Genomic DNA, 13,790 nt, shown 5'->3' with positions numbered 1-13,790 from the left:
TCCATCTCTGACCTGTGAGGATCACGGGTTACGAATCTGACATTTCTTTAGTGCATCCCAAATTTTAAAACTCCAGTGGCACACACAAACTATTCAGAACCCTTTTCCCTGTTATTTTTTGGCTCAGAAAGTATAGACACTTTTACCAGAAAGCAAGATTTTGACATCATTAGGAAGCACTTCCTAACTTCCTAAAGTCTTTCCAGTTTCTGGATGTATTTTCCAGTGACAGTGTTTTGCTCTGTAGATTTTATCTTCTCCTTCAGCGTAGACCATTGCAGAAGTCAGACAGGGAAATTGAGAGCTTGCCATTTGTTCTGGGTTTGAAAGCTCTATGTTGGGTGTATACTCACAAGGAGGCATTGCAGGTATATCTTTATACATACACACTGGGAAAATCAAATTCTACATGATCACTTTTTCCTCTTTCAGGATTTTCCTATTTGTGGTCTATATTTTAAGTCTTTTATAATCAGACAACTCTTGGAAGTTTTTATTAGAATGAGGTGGGTATGTATGGGGTAGAATAACTTATGGATCACAAACTTTTTCTGTAGAGGGCCAGATAGTAAATGTTTGAAATTTTTGCTGCTCCTCCACTCTGTCATAGCGGGAAAGCAACCACAGACCAAAAAAATGGGCATGACTGATATTATTTATAATATGAGTATAAATAATAAATATTCATTTTATATTTATATATTTACTTTATATTTTATATTTCTATATTTCTATAATAAATAATAAATATAGATATTTATTATTTATTTTAAAAGATTTTATTTATTTATTTTGGAGAGAGAGCATGAGCAGAGTTAGGGGCAGAAAGAGATGGAGCAGCAGACTACCCGCTGAGCAGAGAGCCCGATATGGGGCTCAGTCCCAGGACCCTGGAATCATGACCTGAGCTGAAGGCAGGCACCTAACCAATAGCCACTGAGGTGCCCTGCATGGCTGCATCCTTTAAAAAAAAAAAAAATTATTTTAGAGAGTGAGCGCACCTGTGAGCATGGCAGGCGGGGGTGGGTGGTGCAGAGGGAGAGCGGAGAATCTCAAGCAGACTCCCCGATGAGCAAGGAGCCAGATGTAGGGCTTGATCTCATGACCCTGAGATCATGACCTGAGTTGAAACCAAGAGTCAGACACTTAAGGGACTAGGCCACCCCAGCGCCCCACCGTGACTGCATTCTAATAAAACTTTGTTTATAGGCATGGAAATTTGAATTTCATATATTTTCATTTGTCACAAAATATTTTTTAAAATATTTTAACCACTTAAAAACAGAGAACCTACCTTAGTCCAAGGGCTGTATAAAAACAGGCCGAGGGCCCGATCTGACCGACGCCTGGTGTAACTGATGAAAGTATAGTAATAAATGCATAGCAGGTTTTACTAGTAATTAAAAAACAATTTACCTGATTGTTTTGGAATTTGAAAAGGTACAATACTGTATTGTATTCATGTTTTATTTGTAGGGAAACTAAGATTGGATCTGTAGGAGGTGTTTCCTTTGTTTCACTTTTGCCAATGGTGGTGTTCACCAGAACATAGGCAGGGCTGGGGCTCATCTTGGAGGGCAGCGTGGCCTACGCAGGTAAAGAGGACATCAATTTCACTTCCTCTGAGCACTCACCCTGGGAGCTGTTCTTTTGGTGCTTAATCCATGTTTGTTTTCCATTTGTGAAATTGTGTAATTAATTGCACACCTGGAAGGTAAAAGAATCCTACAAGAGGGGGCCTGGGTGGCTCAGTGGCTTAAGTGTCTGCCTTCAGCTCCAGTCATGATCCCAGGGTCCTGGGATCACCTGTGTCAGGCTTACTGCTCAGCGGGGAGTTTGCTTCTCCCTCTCCCTCTGTCCCTCCACCCTGTTTGTTTGTTCACACCCTCTCTCTCTTTCTCTCAATAAATAAAATCTCTAGGAGGAAAAAAACAAGCATTCTGCAAGAGTGGTTAGTTTGACCTCTAGTTAGCTAGGTAATCAGCCCCCTGTGTGCACGACAGTGTGATAATGCTTCTTATTTCTTTGGATATTAAAGTCAAAATATCAGAACTAAAATAGACCGAGGTATCATCTAACACCATGCTTTTATAGAACAAATAGCATGAAGAGTAGAAGTGACTTATACAGAGCCACACCATTAGTCTGTGCCTGAGCTAGGATTGGAACCCAGGTCCTGACTCCCAGTTCAGTGTCCTCCCGCTGCAGGAGCCAGCCCTTGACAACTTGACTTGGTTTTTTTCCCTTTGGGAAGTTTGCAGTATGTTCAGTTTTAAAAGCCAGGCCTAAGAAGAAAAAACCAACAGCATTTTGACATTTCCATTGCCAAGAAGGGTTAAAGTGGGCAAAGCAAATTTTCTGGAAGACTTCCAGCTCCTCTGAGGCATACTGCCTTCACTTCTGGGAGCTGTCACCAGGTGTCTCTTTAGAGCAGCGCAGGTTTGGCGGTGAGCTCTCTTTCAGGGGTAGACTACTGAGGGAAGTAGGGCTGTAACCACTCTTTTAAAGACACCTTTTATGGTTTTTGCTTACTTGTCCTTAAATTGTTAATTTTGAAAAAAAAAATGCTTTCTCTTTTTATTTATAAGTAGCAAAGTACCTTAAAACCGAGGCTTTACCAGAGGGGAAAACTCCTAGAATAACATTTTATCACTGACTTAACTCTTTTTTGACCTCTGCTTCTCTCATTGGCCCGTGGGATTTCTGTGCGTCCAGCCCCCTGCGCCCCAGCCACTTCTGGGTACCATCTAGACCGGAAGCGGCTGAGCGTAACACATCCAGTTACTCATTTTACTGATTTCCCTCTGAGATTTCTTTACTTGTCCCCCCGATTCCGGAAGCATGGTCACCGTGCTGGGGAACTTGTAAGGGATAGTTTTCAGGCTCCACCCCACACCGAATGACTCAGAAACTTGGAAATGGGGGTCCATCAAAATGGGTGTTCACAAACAGCACGCCCCCCCACACCGGATCCTGACGCTTTCTGAAGTCAGGACTGCCCACTGGACATGGGGGCAGTCAGAGTCGTTCAACACATGGTCTTTGCCTTCAAAGAGGTTACGGTGTGCTGGGATAACAAAGTAAACAGGAGTTAAAATTGTTTTCCAACAGAGTGATTATGCATCTGTTAAATAGGTTAGCAAACTTAGGTCTTTCTTTTCTATTCATGATACCTTCAAATCATAAGTGGTTGACAAAACCCTGCAGACCCCAGCAGACCTTGTTTGCCCCCCAAATTTGCACTCTCCCATCCGACTACGCCCCAGAGAGAGCTTTCTGTTCTAACAACGCACCTAGCTCAAACTTGTGGCTGCTTTGCAGATGCTCCCTCTAAAATCCTGCCCCGGAAGCTCCTTATCCTTTAGGTCTCAGGAGGATTGAGGCCTGGCTGCTGGTGCCCAGGATCTAAGTCTTGGTGTTTAGGATGCATCTGTCCACTTTACCCGCCTCTTCACAGTGTAGCTTCCCAGCCCTGACCTGTGTTATGTTCAGAGACCATCTGGTCTACCCTCTCTAGAGGCTCCATTAAAGGCCTTAAGCAGGGGAGGGATGTGTTGGGCAGGTTGGGCATTGGCCTTTCCTCTGCCACTGAAGAACCGAACCTGGAGTAGCTCACCGACTCTGACTCCTGCCAGACTCTGCCTTGCTGGCTGTGCAGAGTCACAGATCTTTGCCCCACTTAATCGTGCACCTGCCTACTCTTAGAATACCCCGGGGAATACATGTCCATCCCCTGTGTCTGACTTAATTTTCTTGATCTATGCAACCCTTTCTATTTATTTATTTTATTTTTTAACATATACTGTATTATTTATCTCAGGGGTACAGGCCTGTGAATCTTCAGTCTTACACAATTCACAGCACTCACCACAGCACATACCCTCCCCAATGTCCATCCCCCAGCCACCCCATCCCTCCCACCCCCCTCCCTTCCAGCAACCGTCAGTTTGTTTCCTGAGATTAAGAGTCTCTTATGGCTTGTCTCCCTCTCTGGTCTCCTCTTGTTTCATTTTTCCCTCCCTTCCCCTATGATCCTCTGCCTTGTTTCTCAGTGCCACATATGAGTGAGATCATATAATTGTCTTTCTCTGATTGACTTATTTCACTTAGCATGATACCCTCTAGTTCAGTCCACATCGCTGCAAATGGCAAGATTTCATTTTTTATGGCTGCCAAATATTCCCATATATATACACACCACACACCACACACCACATCTTCTTAATCCATTCATCTATCGATGGACATCTAGGCTCTTTCCATACTTTGGCTATTGTGGACATCGCTGCTATAAACATTCAGGTGCACGTGCCCCTTCGGATCACTACATTGTATCTTTAGGGTAAATACCCAGTAGGGTAGCTCTACAACTTTTTGAGGGATCTCTATGCTGTTTTCCAGAGTGGCTGCACCAGCTTATGCAACCATTTCTTGACGAGCAGCTGTACTCAGTCACTGCCGCACTTGTGGGGACACTGTCGAGAGGGTCTGGAAACTAAGTGGTCTCTTAGTGGTGTTGCAGGAGCAAGAGTATAAAGAGTATAAAGGCATAGACTTAAGAGCTAAGGTCTGAGTTTGCATCTCAACTTTGCCACGTTCAAATTACTTGACTTTTCTGGTTCTGTCTCCCCCTCCCCATAAAATGAAGATTGGGATCATTGTGTACATTCACTGAGATCTGTCCCTGTTTTTCCTCCTTCCCCAAGAGAATAGTCCCCACAGCAAACACCGGTGGTTGGCAAGGGTCTGCTCCTCCCGTGTTTGAGTAGAGCTCAACCATTGTATCTGGGAGAGCTGGAGAGGCCTGGGTGACAGCCAACATTTTTTTCCTGTGTGTATCTAAGAAATGCCTTGACTAAGTTGTCTTGAGTTTCGGGCCCAATAAAATGTCCCTTAGCCCCCATTGCCTTGGCAGGTGGCACAAATAGCTGAATTTCCTATCTTGCTGTCAGTCTTTTTTTCAGTCTCTGGCTGGCTATTGGACCTCTGCCGAACCTCTCCAGGGTTAGTGTTCTCCAAGGTTCTGTCCTCAGTTTTCTTACCCTACCTATACTCTGTCTCTAGATGATCTCATCGAGCTCCTTGACTATTTTTATTTAACTTTTTATTTCAAAATAGTTTGAAACATTTTACAAGTTACAAAAATAATAAGATTTGCCTGTTCTGGGCGTTTCAAATAAGCGGAGTCCTACAACAAGTGATCTTTTGTGACTGGCTCTTTCACATACCATAATGTTTTCAAGGTCCATCTATACTGCGACACATATCAGTATTTCATTACCCTTTTTTGGCTAAATAATATTCCACTGTATGGACATACCACATTTTGTTTATGTTATCAGTTGAAACTTTTTGTTTTTACTTTTTTCATAACAATTTTTATTTTCTGGGACACCTGGGTGGCTCAGTTGGTTAAGTGGCTACCTTCGGCTCAAGTCATGATCCCAGTGTCCTGGGATCGAGTCCCACATCGGGCTCCTTGCTCACGGGGAGCTGCTTCTCCCTCTGCCTCTGCAGCCACTCTGCCTGCCTGTGCTTTCTCTCTCTCTCTCTCTCTCTGGCAAATTAAAAAAAAATTTTTTTTTAAATTTTTTTTAAGTAAACTCTACGTCCAACTTGGGGCTTGAACTCATGACCTGGAAATCAAGAGTTGCATGTTCTAAGCCAGGCACCCTTTATTTCTTGGCTACTATGAGTAATGTTCCCTTGAACATTTGTGTACAGATATGTTTTCACATATCCTTGGGTATATACCTGGGCGTGGAATTGCTGGCCCATCTGTAATTCTGTGCTAATATTTTGAGGAACTGCCAAGTGGTCTTCCAAAGTGGCTTCACCATTTTACATCCTCAGCAGCAATATATGAGGATTTGAGTTTCAGCGCATCCTTGCCAATGCTCGTTATCTGTTTTTTATTGTAAACATTCTAGTGAGTGTGAAGTGGTATCTCATTGTGATAGTGACTAATATTGATCTTGCCCAGAATAGTTCTTAACTGTGATACTTGCCACTTTTTCTACTTCTATCATTTCTTCTTTTATTAATTGGGATGGTACTGTCATAATTTTTTAAATTTGTATTTATTTTTTTAAGTAGGCTCCACACCCATCATGGAGCCCAAAATGGGTCTGGAACTCACAGGCTCACAACCTGAGGTGAGATCAAGAGATGAAGACTGAGCCACCCAGGGGCCCCCAATTTCATTCTTTTTTTGGATGAATAGTATTCTGGGGTGCGTGTGTGTGTGTACATCTTCATCAGTTCATCCATTGGACACTTAGGTTATCTCCATATCTTGGCTGTTATAAATAATACCACAGTGAACATGGGCTGAGTGTATCTTTTTGAGTTAGTGTTTTCATTTGCTTTGGATAAATACTCAGAAGTAGAATTGCTAGATCATACAGTAGTTCCATCTTTAATTCTTTGAGGAACCTCCATACCATTTTCCACAGTGGCTGCACCAATTTTTTTTTATTTTATTTTATTTTTAAGTGGTCTCTACACCCAGGGTGGGGCTTGAGCTTGAAACCCTGAGATGAAGAGTCACACACTCTACAGGCTGAACCATCCAGGAGCCCCTGTGGCTGTACCAATTTAAATTCCCACCAACAATGCTTCAGGATTCCCTTTTTCCCTCCTCCTCACCAGTACTCGTTACTTATTGGCTTGTTGATAATAGCAATTCTAAGGGGTATGAGGTGATACCTCATTGTGGTTTTGATGTGCATTTCTCTGATGATGAGTGATGTTGAACATCTTTTCATGTGCCTCTTAGCCAACTGGGTATCTTTGTTGGAAAATTGTCTATTCAGATCTTCTGCCCATTTTTTAACTGGATGGTTTGGTTTTTTGCCATTGAGTTATAGGAGTTCTTTATATGTTTTGGATATTAACCCTTTATCCGATGTATAATTTGCAAATATTTTCTTCCATCCTATAGGCTGCCATTTCGTTTCCCGTTGATGGCTTATTTTGCAGTGCAGAAGCATTTTAGTTTGATATAGTCCCATTTGATAATGTTTGCTTTTGTTGCCTTTGCTTTTGGAGTCAGACTCTAAAAATCATTGCCAAGACCAGTGTCAGGGTGTCTTAAATCATCACTGTGTACTCAGGGCCTAGAACAAGTGTTGGCACATAGTCAGTGCTCAATAAATGTGTTTTGCATGAACAAATGACCAGGCAATAAACAAGGCTATTCGCCTTAAAACTCTGTGGAAGTCAGTGCAACATATCGGACTGAGCGAGGAAATAAAAACTAAAGGAAACCTAAATATTTTCTGCTGAGATGGGCTCTGCCAGCAGCTGTGGGGTGGGGCCCCAGCAAAATCAGCTACAGAATGGCAGGGACTCAGATACAGGGATCCAGTGGCCACAAGCCTCAGAATTGGGGTTTGGGCTTTTCTTCAAGTTATCCGATCAATGAGGCTCCTTAGCCTTAGCTCAGCAATCTCTCTCCTACTGCAGGAGACGAGAGATGTTGGTGATGATAGGGAGAAAGGGGAACCCTCTTGCACTGTTGGTGGGAATGCAAACTGGTGCAGCCACTCTGGCAAACAGTGTGGAGAGTCCTTGAGAAGTTAAAAATAGAGCAACCTATGACCCAGCAATTACAGTACTAGGTATTCACCCAAAGGATACAAAAATGGTGATTCGAAGGGGTACATGCACCCTGATGTTTATAGCAGCATTATCAACAATAGCCAAATTATGGAAAGAACTCAAATGTCCATTGACCGATGAATGGATAGAGATGTGGGGACACCTGGCTGGGGCAGTCAGTAGAACGTAGGACTCCTGATCTCTGGGTTCTAAGTTTGAGCCCCACGTTGGTATAGAGATTACTTAAAAATAAGATCTTTAAACGAAAAGAAATTAAGATGTGGTATATATATGAAATAGTGAAATCTTGCCATTTGCAATCCCACGGATGGAGCTAGAGTGTTTCATGCTAAGCAAAATACGTCAGAAAGACAAATACTGTATGATTTCGCTCATGGAATTTAAGAAACAAAACAAATAAACATGGAGGGGGATAAAAGGGAGGCAAATCATAAGAAACTCTTTTTTTTAAGATTTTATTTATTTTTTGACAGAGAGAGACACAGTGAGAAAGGGAACATAAACAGGGAGAGTGGGAGAAGGAGAAGCAGGCTCCCCGCTGAGCAGGGAAACTGATGCAGGGCTCGATCCCAGGTTCCTGGGAATCATGACCTGACCCGAAGTCTTCCTGATCATAAGAGACTCTTTTTTTTTTTAAGGATTTTTTATTTATTTGACAGAGAGAGCGAGATCACAAGTAGGCAGAGAGGCAGGCAGAGAACGAGAGGGAAGCAGGCTCCCTGCTGAGCAGATGTGGGGCTCAATCCCAGAACCCTGAGACCATGACCCGAGCTGAAAGCAGAGGCTTAACCCCCTGAACCACCTAAGCACCCTAAGAGACTCTTAACTATACAGAACAAACATGGATGATGGAGGGAGGTGGGCGGGGGATGGGCTAGCTGGGTGATGGGGATTAAGGAGGGATCTTGTGAGCACAGCTGTTAATATGTAAGTGATGAATCACTAAATTCTACTCCTAAAACTGATGTTACACTATGTCAGGTAACTAGAATTTAAATAAAAACTTGAAACAAAAATAAATAAATAAAAATAGAAGCTCCTGGGTAGCTCAGTTGGTTAAGCCTCTGCCTTCTGCTCAGGTCATGATCTCAGGGTCCTGGGATTGAACCCTGCATCGGGCTCCTTGCTCAGCAGTGAGCCCGCTTCTCCTTCTGCCTTCAGCTCTCTCCGCTCGTGCTCAAATAAATAAATAAATAAATAAAATCTTTACATAAATAAATAAATAAAAATAAAGAGTGGGCTGATTGTGTGAGAAATAAAGCTGAAAGAGTTACGGCAGGGAGAGGTGCTGTATTGGAAGATTTTTGTCTTTAAGGAGATAATGTGTAAATAAGTGTGTATTGCAGGTAGAAAAATAATAACTATAGGATGTAAAATCAAGTGCAATGGGAATTCAAACAAAGGGGGAATTTTCTCAAGTTGAGGAGCTCCCCTAAAGTTTTGTGGTGGAAATCATGTCCAACTTGAACTTGAACAACTTATACATAAAAAGTGTAAGTGTGTATTTATTATTTTTTTTTCGTAAAGAGTACTTAATTTCACCTGGGCTGAAGGAATTGAAATGCTCGTGTATCTCATATTCCCAGGGCTAGAGATCAGCAATCACTTTTTTTGAAGGGATTTTCTCTAGCATGTTATGTAAAAATGTAGACACACACTTCTATAAAAAAAAATGTCAAAAGTAGCAGCTGAATTTGAAAAATATGCTCTGTAATAACGTACTTGGAACAGAATATGTGTTTATCTCAAGCAGCATGAAAGCTGTGTTAATCTGTTAGGAATAAGTGGCAGCTGAGACTTGTACCAGATTATAAACCAGGTGCATCGTACATTTGCAATCAGGATTCTGCCACCTTTTAGGAGTCACATTTTGGGAGTGAGTTACTACTTGCCAGAAGTGTCCTTCAAAACCTAGAGATGAAACTCTGCCTGCCCAGTAGTCAGTAAGAAAGAATTAAGGGGGTACCTGGCTGGCTCAGTTGGTAGAGAACGTGACTCTTGATGGTGACTCGTGACTCTTGGTCTCAGGGTGGTGGGTTCAAGCCCCCCATTGGGTGTAGAGCTTATTTTAAAAATAAATATAGGGGTGTTTTCGTTTTTGTTTTTTTTAAAGAATGAATTAAGAGAGGCATGTCATCTGCCAGTGAGAGCCTTAATCTTATGTAGCCAGGTCTGTGGAGATCTCAAAACCAGGCAACCAGGGAAGTTGGCCAAGGAAGCTTGCCTTTGGGTGTCTGCTGGCTGGTTTTCTGTGTCCATGGAGCCATGCATCTTTAGAGCTCCCTGCTGTACTCTACTGAGTGTGTATTTATGCCAGATCAAATTTTTAAGCTGATTTTCTCTTTGTGAATCATGAATTTTTGAAACGAAAATATATGGTTCTGGAAGTTGTGAGAGACAGGGACAGCTGTGTGTTCCTTTACTGAGTTCTTGCTTGGAGAAGGAAAACACTGTCCTCTGTTGTTCACCCCATGCAATCTGGTTCTGGTCTTCAAGTTGCATTCCTATAAGGATCAACCTCTACCCGCTACATCCAAGGAACAGTTCAAGTGCTGCTTACTTTGCTTTTTAACTGAAGATCTCAAAAACAAGGAAATCCCTAGCTTCTGACGGTCCAAGCAAACCAAGGTCTGGGAGAATTGGCAGACAAGGATGTAGGTGAAGAGGCAGTCCACCGTCATCCTGTCCCTCCTTAGGTCAGCATTCAGATATTTTGAGCAGGGCTGCTTGGTGTGGCGATACCAACTTATTTCCTCTTTGGTTGATACTTTAAGAGGCACTTACATTAAGGGAGTTACCCATTCTGCGTATCTTTACCCACTAATTTGAAATGACTGCTTAAATCCCCAGCTAGCAGGTTGGATCCCCATATATTCTTTTGGCACGATGGCTCTATTTAAGGATGCCCCTTCTCAAAAAGTAGAAACAAAAAAGGCAACAAACCTTTCTTTTTCTTTTTTTTTTTTTTAAAGACATGACCTGTTTTATTCCGGCATTCAAGGGAACTTAAGCCCAAAACTTCCTCCCCAACATCCAATGTTTTCAGTTGCATCCTCTCCACCAAATATTATCTTTGGTCCTCAGTCCCGTATTACTCAACACTGTTCATCAATCCCTCCTTGTATCTCTTTCAGTTGGTTTTGCTATGGTTGCAGCAATATGATTATGTTTGATTTTTTTGCAACAAACCTTTCTGAGAGTATGTATGGGGTTATGGCAGACCAGGGTAAGATGCCTATCACAAAAGATAACCTATTTTGCTCATCAGTGAGCCATTTGTCCTTTGACTTCCCAAGGTGCTGGAGCAACAGGAGTCCAGCCTGGCGCCAAGCAGGGGGGACTCCTAGTGCTCCAAGCAGTAGGTAATTTAGGGTGAGTGATGAGGTAGCACCCTTGTCCCTTCTGAGCCTACTTGTAGGGGGCAATACAGTGTAGGAAATTCTGGGCTGCAAGATGAAAATGCCTGTGCCAGCATGCTTCTGGCTTCCCGAGGATGGAGGGATCCCTAAGCATGTTGATCTCCTGCCAGGACAGAAATGGAGAAATGTTAAGAAGCATTAGAATTTGCTAGGTCTCTAGTTTTTCTACCTCACCCCTCACCCCCACCCCACGCACAGAAGGAAAGAGCAATTTAGCTCCCTTACCAGCAGTACTGAAGAATTGTCCCCACCACCCTCATCTCACGATAACCTACCTCCAGCCTATATGGGAACTCTGAACCTTCGAGATAAACTGCTCACCTAGGGACTCAGCCTACCCGATCCTGCCCGGCTTTCCTAGGATGAAGCCAGGACAGAGTTTTGGCAGAACTAATGGATCCTTTCTTTGGGTGTGTTCTCCCAGCTTCATTTTCCTTCCCTTGTTGCCTTTATTTCTAGAATTCTGGGAGCTGTACTGATCATTGTTTCTACCCATCATTATTAAGGGAAAGATAGGGAAATATTCCCATGGTAACAGTTTCATCTCAAAATATCTGAATGCTATTAGCTGCTTTCCCCTCCAGGGAAAAGACTAGATTTTTTTTTTTTTTTTATTGTTCATCTTCATCATCAGAGTACAGTTGACAGGTCCTGTCTACGCTGCTGGGAGGCCAGCCTAGGTCAGGAGCAGAGAGAGAAAAGTCCACAGAGCCAGATTTGTTTCCTAGCTGACCTCACTTTCTGAATAAAGTGAAAATATTTAGAAGAAACTTAAAATTTAGTGGCACCTGGGTGCCTCAGTCGGTTAAGGGTCTGCCTTTGGCTGAGGTCATGATCCCAGAGTCCTGGGATGGAGCCCCATGTCAGGCTCCCTGCTCAGTGGGGATCCTGCTTCTCCCTCTGCCTCTGTTACTCCCTCTGCTTGTGCACACTCTCTCTGTCAAATAAATACAATCTTAAAAAAAAAAAACAACCCAACTTAAAATATATATGGCTTTCACATTAACCCAGGGAATTGCTGATGGGAACACAGATGAAAATATCAGCTTCTCCCAGGGAAATCATCACCTGAGAACACACGAGATGCACCAGCACAGACAAAGGCCTACATGCCACGCTTTCTGCAGAGCAATGTGGTTTGAGCAAATTCAGAAGTATATGCTGATCATCATTGGAAAGGCAGGGAGATGATGGGACAAGAAAGCACTATCCTTTATACTCATGACATACTTTATGGGTGGCAAGGGACTTTTCATAGGACAGTTCATATATATATATATAGTTGTTGTTGGGGGGTATCTCTACCCCCCAACAATTCTATGCCCCACATTCTAGCAGGGCATGGGGATGGGCACAGGGAGACAGAGAATTCCAAGCAGACTCCACACCCAGTGTGTTGCCTGATATGGAGCTTGATCCCACAACCCTGAGATCATGACCTGCGCTGAAATCAAGAGTCGGATGCTCAACCAACTGAGCCACCCAGACGCCCCACAATTATACACACTTAAAACAAATGTGTGCTATCTCCTTTATCATCCCATTTCAGTGGGATGGCTCATTCGGTTAGTCTAACTCTAGATCTCAGGGTCATGGGATTGAGCCCTGCATTGGGCTCTCTGCTCAGCAGGGAGCCTGTTTCCCTTCCTCTCTCTCTGCCTGCCTCTCTGCCTGTTTGTGATCTCTCTCTGTCAAATAAATAAATAAAAATCTTTTAAAAAAATATGTTTCATTTTTAGCTCACAGTTTGGGTGGGTCAGACTTCGGGAGCAGCTTACTTAGGTGGTTCTGGTTCTGGGTCTCTGATTAGGTTACAAACTGCCGGGTGTAGTCATCTGAAGGCTTGAGTGAGACCTCAGGATCCCTTTCCCAAACGACTCACTCCCCTGGCTGTGGGCAGGAAGCCTTTGCTCCTCACGACACGGTCCTCTCTCCAGGTGGCTGCTTGAATGTCATGGCAGCTCCATGGCACCCAGAGCAGGTGATCCAAACGTTAGAAAAACGGGGGGAAGGCGGGGGGAAGCTGCATTCTTTTATGACCTAGTCTCAGAGGACACACATTGGTTCTGCCATATTTAGTTCATTAGATGTGAGTCACAAAGTCCAGCCCACACTTAGGAATCGAGCTCCACCTCTTGAAGGAAGGAATATCAAAGACTTCGCAAACATATTTTAAAATCGTCGTATCATAGTAGTTATGAAAAAGGATGAGTCAGTGCTATATGTACTGATATGAAACACTCTCCAAGATACATATTCAGTGAAAACAGCAAGATACGGAACAGTAAGTTTGGATACCATTTGCGGTTTTTAAAAGCAATGAGGGATATATATGCAAATATACATACATATGCTTTCATATACATAGATTATCTCTTGGAGGATGTACAGTAAACTGGCCTCGAGGAGGAGGACTGGGGACAGAGGTAGGAGAGTGATTTGCTTTCTGAACCTTGTAAATTTTATTTGTGCAAGAATTACTCTTTAATAATAATAAAGTAAAATTTAATCTTAAAAATGGATTAAAATAACAGAAATAACATTGTGGAAAGGACTCAGAGCAAGAGAATGACCAGCTTGAGGTAGAATTAATTTTTTTTAAAGATTTTATTTATTTATTTGACAGAGATCACAAGTAGGCAGAGAGGCAGGCAGAGAGAGAGATGGGAGGAAGCAGGCTCCCCGCTGAGCAGAGAGCCCCATGCGGGGCTCGATCCCCAGACCCTGCGATCATGACCTGTGCTGAAG

This window comes from Lutra lutra, chromosome 16 (assembly GCF_902655055.1).
Source record: "Lutra lutra chromosome 16, mLutLut1.2, whole genome shotgun sequence".
Taxonomy (NCBI): Eukaryota; Metazoa; Chordata; class Mammalia; order Carnivora; family Mustelidae; genus Lutra; species Lutra lutra.
Note: the sequence above shows the minus strand (reverse complement) of the source record.